This window comes from Choloepus didactylus, chromosome 3, assembly GCF_015220235.1.
Source record: "Choloepus didactylus isolate mChoDid1 chromosome 3, mChoDid1.pri, whole genome shotgun sequence".
Taxonomy (NCBI): domain Eukaryota; kingdom Metazoa; phylum Chordata; class Mammalia; order Pilosa; family Megalonychidae; genus Choloepus; species Choloepus didactylus.
In genome coordinates this window covers 57,815,619-57,830,060 of record NC_051309.1, presented here as the reverse complement: position 1 = coordinate 57,830,060, position 14,442 = coordinate 57,815,619, and the positions used below count along the sequence as shown (strand labels likewise).

General features: G+C 43.6%; 2 protein-coding genes and 1 pseudogene across 5 annotated transcripts in view; 1 reads left to right on the top strand and 2 right to left on the bottom strand.

The window, feature by feature from the left end:
* CRACD (capping protein inhibiting regulator of actin dynamics) overlaps positions 1 to 2,337 on the bottom strand; it is a 279,081-nt gene extending 276,744 nt beyond the window's left edge. For 3 of the 4 annotated variants that reach the window (XM_037829848.1, XM_037829855.1, XM_037829851.1), the window contains exon 1: positions 2,179 to 2,337. The gene's annotated coding sequence lies outside the window, so the exon portion shown is untranslated. Of the gene's footprint in view, positions 1 to 1,218; positions 1,301 to 2,178 lie in introns of those variants that run through there. The other variant, XM_037829852.1, reaches the window with a different exon arrangement.
* Positions 2,338 to 7,499: 5,162 nt separating this feature from the next.
* Positions 7,500 to 14,442, bottom strand: part of CEP135 (centrosomal protein 135) — a 128,175-nt gene continuing 121,232 nt past the window's right edge. Inside the window, exon 26 of the mRNA XM_037829857.1 lies at positions 7,500 to 7,551. The gene's annotated coding sequence lies outside the window, so the exon portion shown is untranslated. The remainder of the gene's footprint in view (positions 7,552 to 14,442) is intronic.
* LOC119530735 lies at positions 10,629 to 10,709 on the top strand (annotated as a pseudogene).

Genomic DNA, 14,442 nt, shown 5'->3' with positions numbered 1-14,442 from the left:
TATGCACATACAACACGTGAATGTTGTATGGTGCTATACAAGTTGTATGAGAGTATCATTAATACCCAACAAGAGGCCCCATTCTTCATAGAAGATTACAGCAAATATGATCAAAGTAAGGTTCCCAGGCTTTCATAAACTGTACATGCTCCCTGGTGGTCTAGTGGCTGGGATTCAGTGCTTTCATAAACTGTATGTGGTAATACTCTGCACAGCACATGGCACATAGTAGGCCTTCAATAAATGTTTACCAAACTACAAGATGTATATCAATTCCAGTTACATGCATATTTTATCCATTTGTATTTTATTATTCATGAAGTCATTCTTTCCACAACTATTTGTTGAACATCTACTATGTGCCAGATTTGAAATGTGGGCTGCAAAAAAAAAAAAAAAGACTAAAAGACTTGGAAAATTCCATATTAATTTCAAAAATAATTTTTCCAACATTGTGTAAGAGAAAATTGTAAAATACAGTTTCTTCATCCACCAATAATAACAACTTCCATTTATTATAGCAGCTTATAGTTTATAGAGAACTATGTGGTTGCTTCTGATCTTCCCACCAATGGCCTAAGGACATCTAGTAGGTATTATTATCTTCCTGACTCTAAATCCAGTGCTCCCTAAGTACTAAGCCTTTAAAGTGAAAGTTTCTTGATGTTAGGTGATCATAAAAATGAGCTGCTGAATAAAACACATTTTAAATAACCAATAACGGAAAGGAGTTATCTAGTAGCATGATTTTTTTCCTTTCACATTTCTGAGGTGAAGTAATGAATAATGCAACCTTATCATCTATAAAAACATGCATTTTAAAAAAACATTTCTTTAAAAAGCCTGCCTTGAAATTATTTTCTGTTGAATGTATTGAACTAGAATTCAGTTTTCTCATGTAATAAAGGAAGTAGTAAAGGTGTCTTCCCTTTGTTGACTTTTTAAAAATTACTCAAAATTGACTGTTGTATTCAGATTCCTGAGTCACATAAATGCCGACCATTAGCCATTTTATACATAATTCAACAACTACTGTAGGCGATTCTTACAGGCAACATTGATTTCACTGACAAATTAATGAATTGAAAAATTTGTAACAGCATATTTACTAAGAACCTTTTATTAAAATTGCCTTATCCTTTGTGTTCTAACCACTCTCTCTCCACCCCCCCAACACACACACGCACACACACACAGGGACACGCACAGTCTACCTACCTACAGCAGATCAGTTTCCCGACCATTATTTGCAAAACCTTATTAAAATTTCACAACACATGATGGGAGTTACTAGGTTTCCTTCTTCTCCACTGAATGTGTCGTGAAATATATCTTCTCTCTTAAACTCCAGAATTCAGAAAATGATTACAATGCCTCTATTTTGAGAACATCTAATATAAAATTTTAACGTCTGCCCTTCTGTTTACTGATAACCAAGAATAAAAGCCATACCCCACCCACCGTATCCGTAGGGTTAGGAGGTCCAATCTCACCGCTACAGAGCTCTGCAAGAAAGGACGCTTATAGTACCAGGAAAACCATCGCAACAACCCCTGGGACTAGATAAGGAATACACATTTTCACCACCCGCAACGTGCAATCTCCCAGCTCCAGTCCTTGGTAAACAGGGAAAACCTTTGTCTTGCCTCAGCCATCAAACTGGTGGCTCATCAGAATTGGGACACCAAGAGTTTGGGTTAAATGGCTTGGCAGAGGTTAAACAAAGCATTTGCAGCTCGAGGTGGGAGGGTGGAGGGGGTACGAAAGGGCTGAGCCCGGCCAGCGTCCGAGGTCCCAGACGGCGAGGTCTCTCTGCCTCTCGCGGCAGCCGGGAGCCGAGCCGGGGACGCCCAGGACGGGATGCCGAGGCGCGGGAACGCGAGAAGAAATTAGAAGGTCCCACGCTCTCAGCAAGTTCTTCGGTCGGCAGGTTTCCTTCTATGAGATCCAAAGCCGCGCACAGCGAGCGCAGGTTCCTCTGGGAGGGTCCGCGCCCCACACGCGGGGGACACCGCCCCAAAGTCCACCGCCGGTCGCATCGAGCCCACGCCCCCCAGGGCAAGATCGGAAATCCCGGGTGGTCGCGAGGGCCCGGCCAGGCGGGTCACGAGTGGAGGGGAGAAGCCCGCCCGCTGGCCCCATTGTCTGGCTCCGGCCCCAGGCGGAGAAGACGCTCACCTGAGGTCCCCGCCTCGGCCTCTCGGCTAGCAGAATCGCTGGTCCCAGACGGGCGGTCGCCGGCCGACGGCGGACGCGGCTGAACAGCCCGCAGCAGGCTCCGCAGCCCAGCACCAGCCGCAGCAACAGCACCAGCAGCAGCGCATCCGCCTCTCAGGCGGTCGCGGCATCCATTGCTCTCCGCGCCGCGGCCGCTTGGCGGCAGTGCGCACCCGGCCTCGCAAGGCCTGGTCACATGCTCCGCCAGCCCCTCCAGTGCTCGGACCCGCGCCACGGCCCCGCCCGGCCTCGCCTGGCTTTGCTTCCCCGACCGCCGTAGGCCGTCGCCGGACACTAGACGTCCGGGGTTCCGCGAGCATCTTCCGGGAGGGGCGTGCACCGGACGGCTCCCAGGCGGCTGCCCTCCTTAGAAGTGTCCAGAAGCGAAGAGCGGGCCACAGGGAAGGGCGAGGGATTGATCAGTACCCCCACTACGGCAAGAGATGCCCGGAGGGAGTGCTGAATGCGCGGGTTCTGAAGTCGTCGTGGTGGGCTCAAAAAGAGGCGCATCCCGCGTGGGGCCAGAACCCAGGCTGCTACTACTACTTAACTACTACCGGATGCAACTCTGAGTCCTGGTACCTGGACAAGCCGAGGACAACGGGGGCAACATGGACCCCAGAGGGAGGGAGTTTTACCTTTCATCTTGCAGAGCTCCCAACCACGGGAAATGGTATTGGGACTACTGAAAGTCTAACAAGTTGAAAGATGCCACCCAGGAATAGAAATGATCGAAATTGCATAGCTGAGCCGCCATACATCTGAAAGTAATGACATTGGATGTTACTTTCCCCAGCCATAATGAAGTTAAATGTTGACCTTAGTGTTTTAAGGAAAATCATTGTTTATATTTTCCTTTTGTGGGCTAAGCAGAAACACAGAGTATTTTTCTCCACACTTTTTGCTATGACTATTTGGTTGAAATATTTGGAAATGCATTTCTGATGGACTTTTAGCTCCCTATGCATGCAAAGATGTCTTTAAAAGAGTTAAAAATAATTAAGAATCATCTTTAAATAGGAAATTTAAAATAAAGCAAAAAAAAAAAAAAAAACCTGTGATAGAAGATGAAAAGCAAACTTAATATGTACTTGCTTTTGAGCCAGATGTCCTGATGCCTGAAATAGAACTAAAATTTTTAATGCAAGTGCATGACTTAGAAGGAGCATCTGTGATAGTAGGAGAATCTAGAGCATGCTGCCTTGTCCAACTGGGCTCCTTTTGATAAACATTTTAATTATATACCAGCATAAAATATGGTTGTGTATTTTTGTGAATACAGGTGTTATTTAGTTGTTCAGTCTCACATATTCTAAACTATGTCTGCCTTCGTCCAAAGAAGAGTAATGAAGTGTTTTTGTGTTGTTTTTTTTAATAAAGGGTTAAGTAAATTCCTTTTGATTTGATGCAGTAGCATTAGAAGTTCCTAGAAACCAAAAGTCAAATCTGTGCGGGACATATAACTTGGGTCTTCTTGATATGTTATATACTTACCAACTATTTCAAAACCCACTGTATATAAAGTCAAGCTGACATAAATTGTGAGTCTCCCCTTTTTTCGTTTTGCAGGGCAAAGTGCTCCAATTTATAAATCTTTAAGCTTTTGAAAGGGTTCTAGAGTACATGCATTCCAACAACTGCACTTCAGGTCTCATGGGTCTCAGAAATCAGACACTATCAGGTGCCACCCTTGATAAGTGCTGTCTTTTCCCTCACTTTTCAAACACACTGGTTCATAGCTGCTACATAGAGGGCCATAAAAACAATGTGTACCCCAAACCAAGTATCAGTCTGCACTTCCATTTCTTTTATAGCTAACTACTTTTCAGTTAAGATACAGATTTTCAGAGACCACCATAAAATGCAAAAGAAAGATGCTGTTTGAAGGAAGATTAGGACTTTTTTACATTTTTAACCATTTAACTGCTATGTTAGGGATTATAACAAGTATGTGAGAAAGAAATTATATAGCTAGTTCAGTGATTCTCAACCATGGGCAATTTTGCCTCCTAAGAGACATTTGGCAATGTCTGGAGACATTTTGATCATCACAACCTGGGAGGGGCAGAGGTGGGGTTGGGGTGAGGGACTGCTATTGGCATCTAGTGGGTGAAGGCCAGAGATGTTGCTAAACATCCTACAATGCACAGGACAGTCCCCCACAACAAGGAATCATCCAGCCCCTAATGTGAAAAGTGCTGAGGTTAAGAAAACTTGAGTTAGACTAATCACTCCCAAAGCCACTTCATTCTGTAATCCACCATCAACCCTTTCCCTGGGCATTCACAAAGAAATTTCTTACTGCTCAGAAAGGAGTGCAATAGTAAAATCTTTCACTGGGAGAGAGTAAGGAACTGACTGAGATACAAAGTAATTGTGCAAATAAAAGGCCTGTAAGTAATAAATAAAGAAGAAAAACAGGAAAAAGCTAAAGCAGTGGAAATATTGTGGTGTCAGAATTATCTTAACTGTGTCTTGCAACTCCTTCAGAACCCCATTGTGTCTTCCCGGCAGCCTGGACCTTCAAAGTGTAAAAATTGAAGTAGACTAATGCGGTCGCAGCTAGGGGCGGGCAGCCACGGAACCCTCTGCGCTCAGCGTTGCTTGAGGGGTACCGGCGGCAGCTCTTCCTGGAGGCGAAGGTGAGGCGGGGGACTTGGCCGAGTCCCCGGCGGAGGCGTGCAAGGTGTGGAGGGCGGCGAGAGAGGGACGCGAGACACTCTCTTTTCAAGGTAGTAGAACAAAAAGCCTTTATTCAGGGGTGAGCACACGTTATATAGGGTGGCATAGAGGGCGGGGTCGGTGTTAGGGGTGTGGGGTCCTTACATGGCAATGCTGAGGGGATAAAGGCTAGGACTGGTTCTGAGAGGGCGCGGAGGTCGTTTGAAAAGGGCGGGAGTTGCTCTGGCAACGGTGTATGCGCACTGGCGGTGGCGGGAGTTGCTCTGGCAACGGGGAGTGTGCGGGCAAGATAAAGGGGGCGGTTTTCTCTGGCAAGCTTCCTCTAACGGTTGTATTTTGGGTGAGGGAGATGGGGCCTGTAGCGGGCTCCACTTTCTCAGGCCCGGGGGCCTGTGGAGGGTATTACTGCCCATGCCCACTACCCTCTCCAGGGGCTGGCCAGGTTCCCTGGCCCCGGCCCGCCAAGTTGGAACTCAGCACCAGCAACCCGCAATTCCCCCTTCTTTTCTAATTAGAAGAAGAAGCTCACAGGAGAGATCCACCAAGGGATGAGGGAAAGGGGAGGCCGGGGAGGGGAAAAGGATTGACGGCCGCTCAGAGAGGCTGGAGCTCGGCGTTGGTGTGGCGCCCGGGCGCTCGAGAGGGGCCTCGCTGCTTGCGGGATGGACGAGGGTGGTGACGCTGCGGAGGGCCAGCTTCTTCAGTAGAGGCAAGTCGTTGATACTGCACTTGTACAAATGATGAGCAGACAGCATTGGCCTGGCTTTTAACAAGTTGGACAAGTCTGCGGATAATACAGGGCCCTAGGGTGAGAGCTAGAATAATCATTAGTAGGGGGCCGATGAGAGGGAGGAGGTATGGAAGGAGGGGGGTAAAGATGTGGGACCAATAGTTGGTGGCTTCACGGTCCCTTTTGTGTTGTTCTAGTCCCTCCCGGACCTTCTTTAGGCTGTCTTCGGCGAGACCTGTGGAATTGGCATATACACAGCATTCTTCTCCTAGGGCGGCGCAAAGGCCTCCTTCTTTGAGGAGAAGAAGGTCGAGACCTCGGCGGTTTTGGAGCACGACCTCAGAGAGGGAGTTAACAGAATTTTTAAGATGGGAAATAGTGTTTTGTAAGTGACGAATGTCCTCGTTAACAGCCGCCCGGAGGTGAGTTAGGGCGGAGCCTTGACTGGCTAGCACAGCGATTCCGGTGCCAGCGCCTGCAAGACCTAGGAGGGTGGCGACCGTGAGGGCGGTGATGGGCTCTCGCTTTTGCAGAGGGGCAGGAGCTGCAGTTCTTTCTAGGCGGAGGAAGAAGTCTTCCTCGCTGTGGTATAGGACCCTAGGGATAAGGACAATTAGGAGGCAAGTTTCATGAGTTGTATTGAGGGTTCGCACGTTGAGGCAGGGGGTAAGTCCTGTAGAGGAGCAGAGCCATTGGGAGGAGTTGTGGGGAATAAGAAATTTAGCAGAGCTGTCGGGGGATGAGTAGTTGGCACAAGCTGTGAGGTTGGGAGAGTTGTATGAGAGAGGGCGGATGCATTTTCCTGTGGAGGAAACCGAATGAAAGGTTAGGGGGACGGCAGAGGTATTCCAATTGCATTCCGAGGGGCTATTCTCTGTATTTTCCGAAAAGGAGAGGTTGGAGGCGACGGGCTCATACAGGGAGGAGGAGGTGGAGAGGCAAAGCCAACAGGAGGAGGTAAGATTGGGGTGGGAGGAATTCACTGAGGTGAAGGCCGCTTGGATAAGGCCGAGGAGGGGAGAGGAGTAATGAGAGGGGGGCAGAAAAGGTTGGGGTGGTGGGGTTGGCGATGCGCTGTTTGCAGCTGAGGTGCGGCTGGAGGGCCGTGGATTAAGGGGGTTAAGGACTTTGTTGGGGCCAACGCCGCTCGGATCGGTGGCGGTGGGGTGTCTCTTTTGTATGGAGAAGAGACCACCCCAATCATAGCCCTCCATGTAGAGGCGGAGGCCATATGTGCGGCCACTAAGCCAATTGTCCTCCCCGGGGTTTTTAACCTTAAGGGTTATATTGCGCCAATTTGGCTTTGTCCATGACACTTGGAGGTGCTGATTTCTATTGGGAGCTTCAGACCATCCGTAGGCCATTGTTTCACACCCCCAGGAGGGGCAATAAAAATGCGAGGGGTCAGCACAGCCTTTGCCTGTGGAGGGACAAATGTAATAACCAGAAACGAGGCCGCCTTGACATTGATTACGTAATCAATTATTGTTGTTTAAACCTGTGAATTGAACAAAATCACAAATGCTGGCAGTAAACGAAGGAGTCTCGGCTGTAACATTATAGAGGAGGTCCTTCTCTATCCCCCCCATGATATGGACTGTCCAGTTAAAAGGTTGGTGTAGTGAGTTGGCCTGGGTGGAAGAGGCGAGGGCAAGCATGATCATTAGAAGGGAAGCAATGCTTGGGTGGGGGTTATGGAGGTGCAGGGGGCTTGCTTTTGCCCGTCTGTATAGGCGCATAATCTCCATGATTTCCTGTCTCTCCGGGGGTATCTCCGGACTGGGCTCCCGGTCTAGGTGCAAGGTTGTCATCTGGTACACCAGGTTGCGGAGACGACGGCGTTCTCGTCTCGTTAGACGCGTGGCTGCTGGTGGCGGGTCGGATTGCTCTTCCTGGGATCCAGATTGGCTGTGATGCATCATCTGGGAAAACACAAGCAAACCCGCGCCTCTGGGCGAGGAGTGGGGAGGGACCCTTCCAGGCATTACTCTCTGGGTCCTTCCAGTAGACCATCGGGGCCTGGGTGGGCCTATACGAGGGCCCCCAATGTCTATGTAGGGGCGAAAGCCCTTCCTTATTGAATGTGAATAGGTTAAGGTGAATAAGGGCTGCTATGATAAGGTCCCCTGGAGTTGCCTGGGGGAGCATGGCCCTTTCTTTTTCAATTTGTGTTTTTAAGCGGCGGTGGACCGCTTCCACAATGGCTTGCCCCTGAGGATTATAAGGGATGCCGAAATGATGGGTGATGTTATATAACTGAAGAAAGGCCGCAAAGGAGGCACTGCGATAGGCAGGCCCATTGTCCGTTTTTGTGTCCCAGGGGACTCCCATGAAGAGAATTCCTTGTCTCAGGGCCTTGATACAGTGTTTGGCCGTTTTCCCGGCAAGGGGGACTGCATAACACATGGCCGAGAAGGTGTCAATCATTACATGTACATACTTGAGGCGCCCAAAGGACGGAACGTGAGTTACGTCCATTTGCCATCTAGAATTGGGTTTTAGGCCTCGTGGGTTGACTCCCTGAGGTTGCAGGGGGCCAAGCGGCGCGAAGGGCGCACAAGTTGCGCAATTGCGGACAAAATGTTTACAGGTGTCTAGGGGGAGGCCACATAGATGATGCAACGATGCAGCCGAAAAGTGAAACTTAGAATGCAATAACTTGGCCTGGTTAACAGCGTCCCCCGGAGGGGCCGCTGTGCGAGTTAGCAGACTAATGTTTTGAAAGTTTCTGTTAATCAGGCATAAAGTTAGTAATACCTCCTGGCTAACCTGGAAATAAGCTGCTGTAAATTTTCAGAGTTCAAGGTGAATGAGGTGGGCTTATTTAAATGACTCAGTGGGCAGGCAGTAGCTCCTAGGATGGGGCAAGAATCTGAAGACATATCCTATCCATAAAATTCACTTTCTATCCCTAAGAGGAGTCTATGAGTAATTCCCTTAACTTCAGATATTTCCTCAAATCTGTAAAACGTGGATAGCTGTTCTATCTCACATGTTCCTTCTAAATTACAAAGTTATGATTATGGTTGCAATAAAGTAATGGAAAAGGAGGTATTAGGCAAATACTAATAAAAAGAAGGCTTATGAGGACAACTGGATATCCATGTGCAAAAGAATGAATTTAGACCCCTACTCACACAATTCCCAAAAATGAACTCAAAATGGATCAGAAATTTAAGAGCTGAAACTACAAAACTCTTAGAAGAAAACATGAGAATAAATCTTTGGGATAGACAGTAGTTTCTTAGATAAGAAACCAAAACCAGAAGCAACAAAAATAGACAAAATTGGACTATATCAAAGTTAAAAACTTTTGTGCAGCAAATTATACCATAAAGAAAGTGAAAATACAGCCTACAGAATGGGAGAAAATATTTGCAAATTATATATCTGATAAGGGACTGGTATCCAGAATAAATAAAGAACTCTTACAACTCAATAATTAAAAAGACAAATAACCAATTCACAAATGGGCAAAATGTTTGAATAGACATGTCTCCAGAGAAAATACACAAAAGGCCAATAAGCACATGGAAAGATGTTCAACATCACTGGTCATCAGGGAAATGCAAATAAAAACCACAATGAGAGGACCACTTTATACCCACTGAGATGACTATAATAAAAAAAGACAATAAAAAGTATTGACAAGGATGTAGAGAAATTTCCCTTGTGCATTGCTGGTGGGAATATAGAATGGTACAGCTGCTTTGAAAAACAATCTGGCTGTTCCTCAAAAACTTAAACATAGAGTTACCATATGACCCAGCAGTTCCATTCCTAGTTACATACCAAAGAAAAATGAAAACATATGTCCACACAAGTATTTATACACAAATGTTCATAGCAGCACTATTCCTAATAGTCAAAAAATGGGAACAACCAAATGTCCATCAACCAATGAATGGATAAACAAAATGTGGTAAATCCCTTGTATCCATACAATGGAATATTATTTGGCAATAAAATGGAATGAAGTACTGATACACACTACAACATGGATGAACCTTGAAACATCAGGCTAAAGAAAAGAAACCAATCACAAAAGAATACATGTTGTATGATTCTATTTATATGAAATGTCCAGAACAGGCAAATCTATAGAGGCAGGAAGTAGATTTGTGATTGCCTAAGGCTTGGGGGACTGGAGAGAAATAGAGAATAACTGCTGATGCATAGGGGGTTCTCTTTTGGATGACAAAAATAGCCTAAAATTTATTGCAGTGATGGTTGCATAAGTCTGTGAATATACTAAAAACCATTGAATTGTATATACATTTTAAATAGGTGAATTGTATGGTATGTGAATTATATCTCAATAAAGCTGTTAAAAATAAATAAAGTTAAGAAAAAGAATAGAAACCATACATGGTGATATTAGTATCCGATAAAAGAGATTTCAAGATAAAAATATCACATGGGACAAAAAGGAAGTAGTACATAATGCTAAAAGGTATATGCCAACAAGAAAATATAATAGCCCTGAGGCTTCATGTAGCTAACAAAGTTTTGTAATTTTTTCAGGCAAAAACTGAAATAAAACAAAACATAACAAATCTACTCTCATAGTGGGAGAATTTTAACTTTTCTCAAAAGTTGATATATCAAATAGGTAGAGATAATTATACAGAAAATTAACAAGCTTGATCTAAAAGATATGAAGAAATGTGCACCTAACAAATAATAAATATGCATTCTGTATAAAATTACTTGGAACATTTGCAAATAGTAATGGTGTTTTAAGACAAAATTTTTAAAAAGTCCTCAATAAATCTCCAAAATAAATCTCCAAAAGCAAAATCCATACAGGCCACATTTTTGCTCAAAATTCAATAGATTAGAAATTCATAAAAAAACATTACCTACTTGAAAAAGTTAAAACTTCCTTTTAAATAACTCTTGCATTCAAGATAGAGTGACACTGGTTCACACAAGACAGTCCTGCCTTATACCCATTGTCCTAATGAAATTATTTTACTCTCAAAAGTGTCTCAGTGTGAAGAATATACTTTCAGGGATCATTTCTATAGTTCATTATTAGAGAAAGTCCTCTGAATGTGTAGAGTACTGAAATGGAGCAGGAAAAAACACAATTTAGTGCAGATTACAGGTTACTTGCATTGAAGGACTAAAAATGGTATTCAAAACTTCAGCAAAGGTACTGCCCTTGATGAGGCAGTGGAATGGTTAGTTGAAACATTAAAGAGCAGAGAGTAATTCAACTGCTTCTGCTCCTCTGAAATGAAGGTTACATCACATACCCCTTTGGAAACAATCAACTGCCCTTCACACTATTAAATGTTAAAAATACATGATTGTTGGTATAAACTGGGCTGACTGCAATATTTGTAATAAATATAAGACTTGATTTAGCTGGAGGAGTAACTCATTTTGATTGAATCAACTGAATATCAGTTCTGTGTGATACAAAATATTCCTTCCTTGCAAAACAAACAAACAAAAAAACCCAAAATAGTATCCCAGTGTGAATGATAAATTATATAGTAGTCCCAGTTAAGGAGGAATTCAGAAATGAAATCCAAGCTATTTAGAAAGTAATGACAATTAAAGCATTATCAACATCTGTGGGGGTGCAGCCAAAGAGATGCTCAAAGGAAATTTTGTAGTCTTTAATACATACATTAGAAAATAAGAAAAGTAAAAAATTAACTAAGCATACAACTCAAGCATGAAAAAGTAAGAAAGCGAGATGGAAGGAACAGATGAAAACTGATGTCAGTCAGTAAAATAGAAAATGAATCAAAAAGTAGATTTAGTCAATAAAATACAAAGTTGATTCTTAGGAAAAAAAAACTCAATAACATTGACTACACAAAAAATTAACATTACACAAGAAAAAAGAAATAATTAAGAAATGGGTGATTTTTTTTACTCTAGATGAAATAGACAATCTTCAGAAAAAAATAAATTACAAAAACTGATTTAAGAAGAGGAAGAAATCTGACTGGACAATATTTGTGGAAGAAATTGAAAAAGTAGTCAAATAAGGAAACTGAGTAGAGATATAGAATGGGAACTTAATGCTTAATTGGAACTGAATTTCTGTTTGGGGTGATGGAAAAATTTTGATGATAGACGATGGTGATGGTAGCACAACATTGTGAATGTAATTAATACCACTGAATTACATATTTGAGTATGGTTAAAAGGGAATATTTTAGGTTACTTATGTTACTAGAATAAAAACTAAAATATTTTTTAAAAACCACAGGACTGTACAATACAAACAGTGAACCCTAACATAAACTATGGATTATAGTTAGCAGTACAAGTATAATAATATTCTTTGTATGATTATAATAATACTCTTTCATCGATTGCAGCAATTCAAAGTGTTAATAATAGAGAAAATTGCATGTGTGAGGAGGGGAGAGTATATGGGAACTCTATTTTCAGTATGATTTTTCTGTAAACCCACAAGTTCTCTAATAAAAGAAGAACATTTAAAAAATGTGGTCAAATATTTTCCTCTAAAAAGATGCCTACCTAGTTGCTTTTATGAGTTGGCACTAATAAACTTTCAAGGAACCAATAATTCCCACATAATGCAAAGTGTTCCAGAGCATGGAAAAAAAGAAATTTCACAACTCATTCCAGGAAACCAGGATAGCTATGATATCAAAGCTAGACAATGCTGCTTGCAAACAAAAGATGTCTATGGGCCAGTACCACTTATGAGTACAACCCCCCCCCCAAAAAAAATCAGAATAAAAAATTAAAATACTATAAAATCAAATATAGCAGCTCATTAAAAGTAATATTACAATTATTGGAGACAGTTCTCCATGGATTTTCATTTCTATGTATCCTTTAAGCAGAGGCACCAGTTGTTGTTCTGGACTATCTTTTCAAGGATGTTTGTATAGTGAACAGCTTTGGGAAACAGAAATAGTGTCATCCCCCAGAGCGGAGGGCAGACTTGTTCACTGTCCAGTATAATAAAGATAATATCTCTCTCTAGGGCAAAGGATGGGCAGGTTTGCTTGCAGTCCCTTATAAAAGATTGAGGTTTCTCAAATTCCTTGGCCGTGCCATCTACGCCTAACTGAGTTGCCCCCGTGATTCTAGGGGGAGAACTGGTGCAAACGAAGTTCACATTGCCTGCTGTGCTGTAATAAAAAGCTTTGTCTCTGGCCAGGAGTCCCGTGTCTTCCGCCAGCGCTCATGAAACTGTGGCAGGCTAACTTGCTAGGTTGCAGGTGGGTAAAATCTCAGACTTCTCACGGTTCATGACAGTTTTGGCAACAAGGACGGGCTGCTGACAAAGACATGGCTCTCTGGAAGGGAAAGGAGGTTAGTGGATAGGAGACAAACTGCCCGTGATCTGGTAGCTAACACTCTTGCCCAATTATCAGGTGAGGAGAGGAAATAAATGTCCGCCACTGTCCTACCTATTTAGGGGCTGAGCAATTAGAGGCAGGATTTAAACAAGCTCCCTGAATGGCACTTTCCTCCTCTGGTGGGATAAGGAAAGGGTGTTATCATGACAACGAGGTGGCAAAAGAGATTATGGCCATGAAAGCTGAGTCAAGGGTCCTCAAGCTCTGAAATAAATGGCATCAGCAGCAAATACATAGAATTTGGTTCCTTTCAGTTGAGTCCAGGCCACCGTCAGCCACTTGAAACCAAAGCAAACGCAAAGCTTCGTTTATTGCGAAGGAGCTGCTCTTTTCCTCTGAGCTTTTCTTCCTCGTCTTTCCTGAACTCAGCTATTTTAAGGATGTAAGTGATCAGGGTGGGGATAAGGTCTCCTTGTCATTAAGGAGGACTGAAGGCTATGCACACACTGTACAAATATGCTGGGGAACTTCAGAGAGAGGAGGGACTTAATTGTATATGGCTCTTTCAGGTACAGGCACGAACATCCCATCCTACCTGATCTCAAAGGGGGAGGGACGGTCAGATTTAAGTGAAGGGATTTGGGCAGAGTTCACAGCTAATATAACCTTATGGGTGAGACTTTTTGGGTTAATTCAATGTACTCTTGTTGCATCTGCATATGAATATATATAGTAGGAATTTATGTATTATATGCTTGTACTTCCTTTCCCATAAAGTGCCAGTGGGGTTATCCAATCAGGGAAAACCTGCAGGTAGTGATATGCTAGTGGGATAAACTCCCCTTCCATTTGCCACCAGTGGTGGGTCAGGATTTACATAAGTGCCTCTACCCTCTAAATTCCAAAGTTTTCACCATATAGATGATGTCCTGTTGGTTGGCACGTCACAAGACTCAGAATCAATAACTCGATTGTGATGTTATCACACCTACACCAGTAAGGGTGGCTGATAATCCCCAACAAAATGCAGAGGACTGCTTGCATGGTAAAATTTCTTGGGACTATGCCGGTAGATATACAACATTCAATTCTTCCTGCACCCAAGGAAAAAATGCTGTCTCTCTGGGCTCCCACCAACAAAAAGGAGACTGGCACCTTATTGGACTCTTTGGGTATTGGAGGCAGTGTGTGTTTCACTTGGGCATCCTACATGGTCCTCTATATCAGCTAACCAAAAAAATCAGCATTCTGAGTGACGGTTAAACCAATAGCCATCGATGTTTTCTTTGTCCCCTAGATCCTACATTGCAGCCTGGGAAACAATCACTTGGTCTGCCTTAGTCAAGAAATGGCAGTCTGACTTGCTGCTGTATCTGCCATCCCTGTCCAGGTGTTGTGAAAACAGAAAAACTCATGTGGGCAGGTCCAGTCCCGACCATTTTACTTTTCCTGATGCCGTCAATGGCAGCTCTCAAACATGGAGTCCCACTCATGCATGTATAAACAGACAGG